Here is an 8120-nt window from a genome sequence, read left to right on the forward strand (position 1 = left end):
CTGGGGAGAATGGCCTACTTTATACCAGTCTACATCTAAGTCAACTGGTTTGTCCAGTCTTCAGGTCATTTTCCATCCTGGCCCACTCCCATGGTGAAGAAGGGAAGCCCTTGGATCCTCAAGCAACAGGGGACTATCACACTGGAAAGTGGGCCTGGATGAGCAGCCATGCCATGGAAAAGCATGGAGAATTTGCATTAACGGTTTTTTTCCCCTTCACTGGTCTCCATAGTTCTCAAAAGTGCCTCTGAAGAGAGTCATTGAACCCACAACATTGGGACACACTGAGATATGAATTTGTGCTGGTGGTTGTCCACTCTGCTTCCCATGTATGTACCTTGCTGGGACCACAGTGCTCAGCTCTGGGGCCGTACAATTTATTTACAACACAGAAAGCACTACAACAGGGATCCCAGGACCATTTTGCTTGAAACTGCACAGAAATAACCAAAAGGCCTGAGCTCAACCCAAATTAGCAACAGTTGTTGCTCCAGGATGTGGTATGAAGACTTCTGCAGTTACACAGGGCAGACATGGGTAGCATCAGAACCTTCCAGTATCATTGTCAGAGGAAAGAGAAACAGACAAGATCAGCAAAAACAGAGGTTGCAAGGCACAACAGCTTCTGGGACACACCATCCCTAGACCACCATGGTGGTGCTAATAAGGCCAACCCACTCATAACATTTCTCAGGGACATGCTGGGTGGGTTTTGTTACAAACACTGGCTTTGCTGTGCAAAAACACAACCGAGAGACAACAAATGTTCTCTCCCTTAGACTCTTGTTGCCTTTGCCCATGGTCTGTTTTCTGTCTGGGCTTTGCAGATGGCAAGGCAGGAGTTGGATCCAGCTGTAACTCTCTGCTCCTCTCTGAGAAAGGAAAACACCAAGCTCAATACAGATAAGAAATCCCTGTACCCTCACACACACTTTGAATTTAGATCCTGCTTATGGCATAGATAATGCCCTCTTGTCAGAGGCGAAACTAATGAAGATCAAAAAGGGGTGGGACATGTCTGTTATTAAATGCAGCATCTCTGGGAATCTGCAAAGAGGTTTCAGGAGAAGGAATAAGCTGCATGCTTCAGGGGCCTAAGCCGGTCTCAGACTACAAAGTACATGAGGAAGACATGAAATAGAGAGGAAAACATCTCCTGCCTGCCCAATTTTTGCACCTTCTTTTGAAGCACCTAGTACTGATGGAAATAGGCTGTTTGGGCAGGTAGTTGTTCAGAGCTGGTTGAGGTTTGTTAACTCTGTCCTCCCACCTCCCACGTGATGAAGGTAGGCTTCTGGTCCCATTGGGTTAATATACCTCCCCCTAAAAACTCCTGGAAGCATAATTGCAACACAGAGAATCTGAGCTGGAAGAAACCCTTCCTGTCGGTGGCAGCCCCAGCCACCGGAGGTGTAAATGAGGATGGCAAGGAAAAAAAAAAGGGAATGTCTGGGCTTCCCAGGGGACCTGTTTGAAGAGGACAACTGCAAAGCAGGTCAGCTTGTAAGTAATCAGTTTACTTCCCCTCCAGCAACAGATACCACTGTGTTTGTATCTATAACACCTTGCATTGTGCCTGGCTAAAGATCTGCTTGAAAACTTCCAATTTGCAGCCAGCCACATCCTTCTGCCAAAGGGTGACATGGAAGAGCTCATCTGAACACAAGGCTTGAAAAGGATTTTCCCATGCCTTTCTCTCACATGACTGCTGGCTTGTGGTTTCTACCTTATTTTTGTTTTTGTTGTCGATTTGTATTTTTTTTTTCAATGACTTTTCATTGCTGTTACCAGCTGTGGTTTCTGCTGGCAGAGGCTACTCAGGAGTGTTAGGGCTCACATCATCACACGTCAAACCCAGTAATCGCAGCCTCTCTGCAGTGCAAGGGAGAAAAAATCCTATTCCTCCTCACACGGACTGTATTTATTATGTGAAAAAATTGTTTGTGTTCAAGGAGTGCCTTTGCTCAAAGACCTCCATTCTTAGACAACACACTGAGAGATTTCTCCTAAATCAGGATATTACCATTAAATCCATTTTATAGAGTTGTAAAGTGAGGCAAGGCAGCAGTCCCTGCTTCCCACGGGACAGCATGAGGGAATCCTAACTCCAGCTCTCCCACCTACCCTGATTTTCACAGCAGGGGCAGGGGAGAGCTTCCTGGAGCCCAAAAGAGGGGTCCCAGTGAGGGTAACAAGCACTAGCATGTACATGGCCGTGGCCAGTGATGGTGGCTGGAGCTCATATTAGTGACTGCACTGTTGGTGAGGAAGCCAAACCATGAGCGAGGTCCCAAAGCTCTGGGATCATCAGGGCAGAGGATAGAACCCCCCTCTGAATGCATTTGTGATGGTGAGTCTGTAAGCAGGAAAAAGTGATGGAGCACCAATCCTAGACTGATATTACCCACTGTGGGTAATCCAGGTTGGTGGTGATGAGATGGTGGAGGCCATCAAAAGGGACTTCAGGGCACTGGGGCAATTGGTTGAAGGATCAGGGCACAGGTGGTGTGTTCCTCAATCCCATCAGTGGCAGGGAAGAACACCGAAAGGGACAGGAAAACTCACCTGATTATCAGGTGGCTCAGAGGCTGGTGCCGTCAGTGGAATTTTGGTTTCTTTGATCATATGGAGGTTTACATGGCACCGGGCCTGCTGGCGACAGATGGAGTCTGGCTGGCTCAAAGGGGAAAAAGGATTCTTGCCCACAAGCTGGCAGGGTTCATCAAGAGGGCTTTAAATTAGTTTTGAAGGGAGAAGGGGATATCACCGGGCTCACTAGCGATGAGCCCAGGCGTGGCATGCCAGTGTTGGGGGTGAGATTGACAGCCCAGCTCAAGTGCATCTATACCAATGCATACAGGATGGGCAATAAACAGGAGGAACTGGAAGCCATTGTACAGCAGGGCAGCTATGACTTGGTTGCCATCACAGAAATATGGTGGGATGACTCTCATGACTGGAGTGCTGCGATGGATGGCTAGAAACTCTTCAGAAGGGACAGATGAGGAAAGAGAGGTGGCGAGGTGGCTCTGTATGTTAGGGACTGCTTCGATTGTATAGAGCTCGATGATTGTGATGACAAGGTTGAATGCTTCTGGGTAAAGATGAGAGGGAAAGCCAACAAGGCGGACATCCTGCTAGGGGTCTGTTATAGGCCATCCAACCAGGATGAAGAGGCAGATGAATTTTTCTACAAGAGGCTGGCAGAAGTCTCATAATCACTAGCCTTTGTTCTCATGGGGGACTTCAACTTACCGGACAGCTGCTGGAAATACAACACAGCAGAGAGGAAACAGTCTAGGAGGTTCCTGGAGTGTGTGGAAGATAACTTCCTGACACAGCTGATAAGTGAGCCTATCAGGGGAGGTGCCTCACTAGACCTACTGTTTATTAAAAGAGAAGGACTCTTGGGAGATGTGGTGATCAGAGGCCGTCTTGGGCTTAGCGACCATGACATGACAGAGTTCTCGGTTCATGGTGAAGTAAAGAGGGGTCCAGAAAAAACACCACCATGGACTTGGAGAGGGCAGACTTTGGCCTGTTCAGGACGTTGGTTAAGAGGGTCCCCTGGGAGAGAGTCCTGAAGGACAAAGGAGTTCAGGAAGGCTGGACTTTCTTCAAGGAGGAGTCTTCAAGGCACAGGAGCAGGCTGTCCCCATGTGCCGCAAGACAAACCGGCGAGGAAGATGACCGGCCTGGTTGACCAGAGAGCTCTTGCTGGGACTCAGAGAAAAAAGGATGGTCTAACACTTATGGAAGAAAGCAAAGGTGACTCAATAGAAATACAGGGGTCTCGTTAGGTCGTGCAGAGAGGAAATTAGAATTGCAAAAGCCCAGCTAGAACTCAGACTGGCCACTGTTGTAAGGGACAACAAAAAATGTTTTTACAACTACATCAACAACAGAAAGAGAGCCAAAGAGAATCTCCATCCCTTATTGGATGTGAGGGGAATATTGTTAAGAAGAATGAGGAAAATACTGAGCTACTTAATGCCTTCTTCGCCTCAGTCTTTAGTAGTCAGACCGGTTATTCCCAGGGTATTCTGCCCCCAGTGCTGGAAGATATGGAAGGAGAGCAGAATAAACCTCCCATAATCCATGAGGAAGCAGTTAATGACCTGCTATACCACCCAGACACTTACAAGTCTATGGGGATGGATGGGATCCACATGAGAGTGCTGAGGGAACTGACGGAGGAGCTGGCCAAGGCACACTCCGTCATCTCTCAGCAGTCCTGGCCAACAGGGGAGGTCCCAGATGACTGGAGGATTGCCAGCACAACACCCGTCTACAAGAAGGGCTGGAAAGAGGATACTGGGAACTACAGGCCTGTCAGCCTGAGCTTGGTGCTAGGGAAGATTATGGAGCAGTTCATCCGGAGTGTGCTCACTGGGCATGTGGAGGACAACCAGGGGATCAGGCCCAGCCAGCATGGGTTCATGAAAGATGGGTCCTGCTTGACCAACCTGATCTCCTTCTATGACCATGTGACATGCCTAGTGGATGAAGGAAAGGCTGTGGATTTTGTCTACCTGGACTTTAGTAAAGCCTTTAACACTGTTCCCCACAGCATCCTCCTGGAGAAACTATCTTCCCATGGTTTGGATGGGTATACTCTTTGCTGGATAAGGAACTGGCTGGATGGCCGAGTGCAGAGAGTGGTAATGAATGGAGTTCAATCCAGCTGGTGGCCGGTCACGAGTGGTGTTCCCCAGGGCTCAGTTTTGGGTCCCATCTTGTTTAACATCTTTATCAATAAACTGGATGAGGGGGTTGAGTGCTCCACCACTAAGTCTGCAGGTGACACCAAGTTGGGTGGGAGTATTGATCTGCTAGAGAGTAGGAAGGCTCTGCAGAGGGATTTGGACAGACTGGATTGATGGGCTGAGGCCAGCTGCATGAGTTTCAACAAGGCCAAACTCTGGGTCCTGCACTTTGGTCACAACAACCCCATGCAAAGCTACAGGCTTGGCGAAGAGTGGCTGGAAAGCTGCCCAGCGGAAAAAGACCTTGGCATGTTGGTTGACAACTGGCTGAACATGAGCCAGCAGTGTCCCCAGCTGCCCAAGAAGACCAACAGCATCAAGGCTTGTATCAGGAATAGTGTGGCTAGCAGGCGTAGGGAGGTGATCATGCCCCTGTACTCGGCACTGGTGAGGCCGCACCTGGAGCACTGGGCCCCTCACTGCAAGAAAGATATTGAGGTGCTGGAGCGTGTCCAGAGAAGAGCAACGAGGCTGGTGAAGGGTCTAGAGAACAAGTCTTACAAGGACCAGCTGAGGGAACTGGGCTTGTTTAGTCTGGAGAAGAGGAGGCTGAGGGGGGGGACCTTATTGCTCTCTACAACTACCTGAAAGGAGGTTGTAGTGAGTCAGGTGTTGGTCTCTTCTTCCAAGTAACTAGAGAGAGGCAATGGCCTCAAGTTGTGTCAGGGGAGATTTAGTCTGGATATTAGGAAAAATTTCTTTTCTGAAAGAGTGGTCAGGCACTGGAATAGGCTGCCCAGGGAGGTGCTTGAGTTACCATCCTTGAAGGTGTTCAAAAAACGTGTAGATGTGGCACTTTGGGAGATGGTTTAGTAGGCATGGTGGTGTTGGTTTGATAGTTGGACTTGATGATCTTGGAGGACTTTTCCAACCTATGATTCTAAGATTCTACTATAGATGTTCACAGCTCCTCTCTTCTTCCCCAGAGCTTTGCACTGATTCTGATATTTCTTCTCCCCTGACTCCCGAGGGGGTGGGAAGGAGATGATGGTGAAGTCCTCCTGCTGCCTTTGCACTCCACACCAGCCACTGAGATTCACTGTGGCTCCAGCTTCCCTTCCCCCCTTCCCCTTATCTCCCTCATGTGTCCAGTCCCCTAACAAACACACTCGTATGGGGATCACAGGAGCTTTATACCTCACTCTTGGCCAGGGTATGGAGGGACACGACCCCCCCAGATATTCCTTTTCATCTTACAGGCATTGACTCCTGCCCTGGTCCCAAGCCCTGGCCCCCCATCACCCAACAGAGATGCTGGGCTCAGTGCATCCCTCTTTGGCTCCGGGGTATTGAGTGTGGAGGGTAAGAGATGGAGGGACACATCAACCCAATCTGCAAAGTGGTGAGCTTCGGAGAGACCTTCCCTTTGAAAGGACTCGGGGAGAGGAAAGGGCCAAGTCTTCATGTATGAAAGTGTTTTCCCTCCAACTTGACTCTAATTCTACAAAATCTCTTCTCCAGCCAGACCCACAGGGATGAATGAGACACCCTGAATGCCCCAGGACCCTTCAGTGAGAAACATAAATCTTCCTTTTCCTCATCTGTCCCTCAGGTCTATGAATTGGCATACCTTTCCCATCACTGTTCCAGTCTTGGGGCTTGCTTTCCAGACTTTTTGTGTTTGCGTTCCTGCGTGTCCATAAAGAGCTTGGCAAGACATCACAGAGTTAGCTTTTGAAGGCTCCTATGCGAAGGACAAAAGCTGTTGGAGACCCAGGAACCAGAGGCTGAAAACCAGTAGTCTGAGGTTAAAAGTGAAGGGCAGGTTGGTTTTTTTTTGGGGGGGGAGGAGATTATTCTAATGAGTAGGGAGCTATTGAAACATTGAAGATGCTTGTCATAGAGGGAGCTGTGCTGTATCTGCCTGCATTACGGTGCGGCACAGAGTGACGCTATTGCCAATGAAGTCAAAACCGGAGCATCGCGAATGGTCGTGTAAAGGGAATCTGTCTAACAAATTCTCGGCTATTCCTTATCTTTGTTTGGAAACTGTATTCACATGAGGGAAAGTGCTGAACACCTTCTAAAAATAGCAATAGTAATAATGAATACAGTGTCTTTTTCCACAATAGCTGTTGGAAACTGCTAGCCACTTTTTAAAATCCTTAGTTAGCATAAAAGGTTTCTGTGATGGTGTAAAAGTAGATGCGTTTGCAGAGCTCGCCTTGCGAATGTGTTTCCTAAGCAGAGCTATAGATGGCAGTACGTAGTATTTACGGAGTTGTTTCCCCAAGTAAATCTCCTTATTTTAGCAGAAAGCAAGAGAATTTCATTTCCTTGTAGTTACAATGCGCTCAGAATAAGAACTCCTAAATCAATGCAGAAAGTGGAAGTACACAGCAAGCAAGTACACACTCTTGCCTGAGTACTGGCAAACAGAGCTTGAAATGTGAAATACCTCTGTGTTGGATTGTCTATCTCCTATCACAGGGATGATACCTAGAGACTTGAACAAGAAAACAAGTTTCTGTACTGGAAAAAAGTCTAAGATATCTCAAATGGCTGTCACAAAAACCTGAAATCTACTCAAAATCCCAGGATCACCTGCAAAATCAGCCGTTAAGTATGGCATGTGAATTAAATTAAGGCCAGTCAAAATATTTTGATTTCAACTTATATTTCGGCTTTGTTATTGCTTTAGTATCCCTAGGTTAGGTTTTAAAATTCAAAATAATTTTAAAGTAGTAGTGTTTGTTTTTTTTTTCACGAAAATACCAATGCTTCTTTTCTGCTTTCTCTAGTAAAACACTTCCACAATCTGAAGTCTAATTTCAATGAACAGACACTTCTAGCCTAAAAAGAGAGCTAAGAATCATACTGAAGAAATATGCAACTTGTTGCAGATTTCTTCCTCCTCCTGACGGGTATTTGGTGTATCAAAGCTGCACTTGTGAAGGGACTTTATTAATTGAATCTGAGTGTAAGGAAACTCCTAAGCTTCCTGACTACACGAGTACTGATTTTGCATCAGAACTGCCAATCTGACAGAGTTGGGGCAAACTCACATATTCTCCAGCCTTGCAGAAGAATCAATGACTCTTACACCTAAAGTTAAATAAAAAAAACTTTGAAATGGAGAAAAAAAGTCTCCTGCTGGAACACTCCATCCTTCCACATTTAAAAATCCCCATGTCAAGAAGCCCACTAGAAGGTGACTTTTCCACCAGTCATTTCGAAATAATCCCAGCTAGCAAACAACCAAACCTGTAGGTCTTCTTCTTGCCACCATGTTCCCAGCACCCAGCGACTACATCTTAGTGTATATCCGAGGATCCGAGTCAGCTTTTCACTGATGTCAGAAAAGAGAAATAAAAAAAATCTCTGAAGGTTCACACAGTGGTATGTTTCCAGCCT

The sequence above is a fragment of the Opisthocomus hoazin genome, chromosome 3 (assembly GCF_030867145.1).
Source record: "Opisthocomus hoazin isolate bOpiHoa1 chromosome 3, bOpiHoa1.hap1, whole genome shotgun sequence".
Classification (NCBI taxonomy): domain Eukaryota; kingdom Metazoa; phylum Chordata; class Aves; order Opisthocomiformes; family Opisthocomidae; genus Opisthocomus; species Opisthocomus hoazin.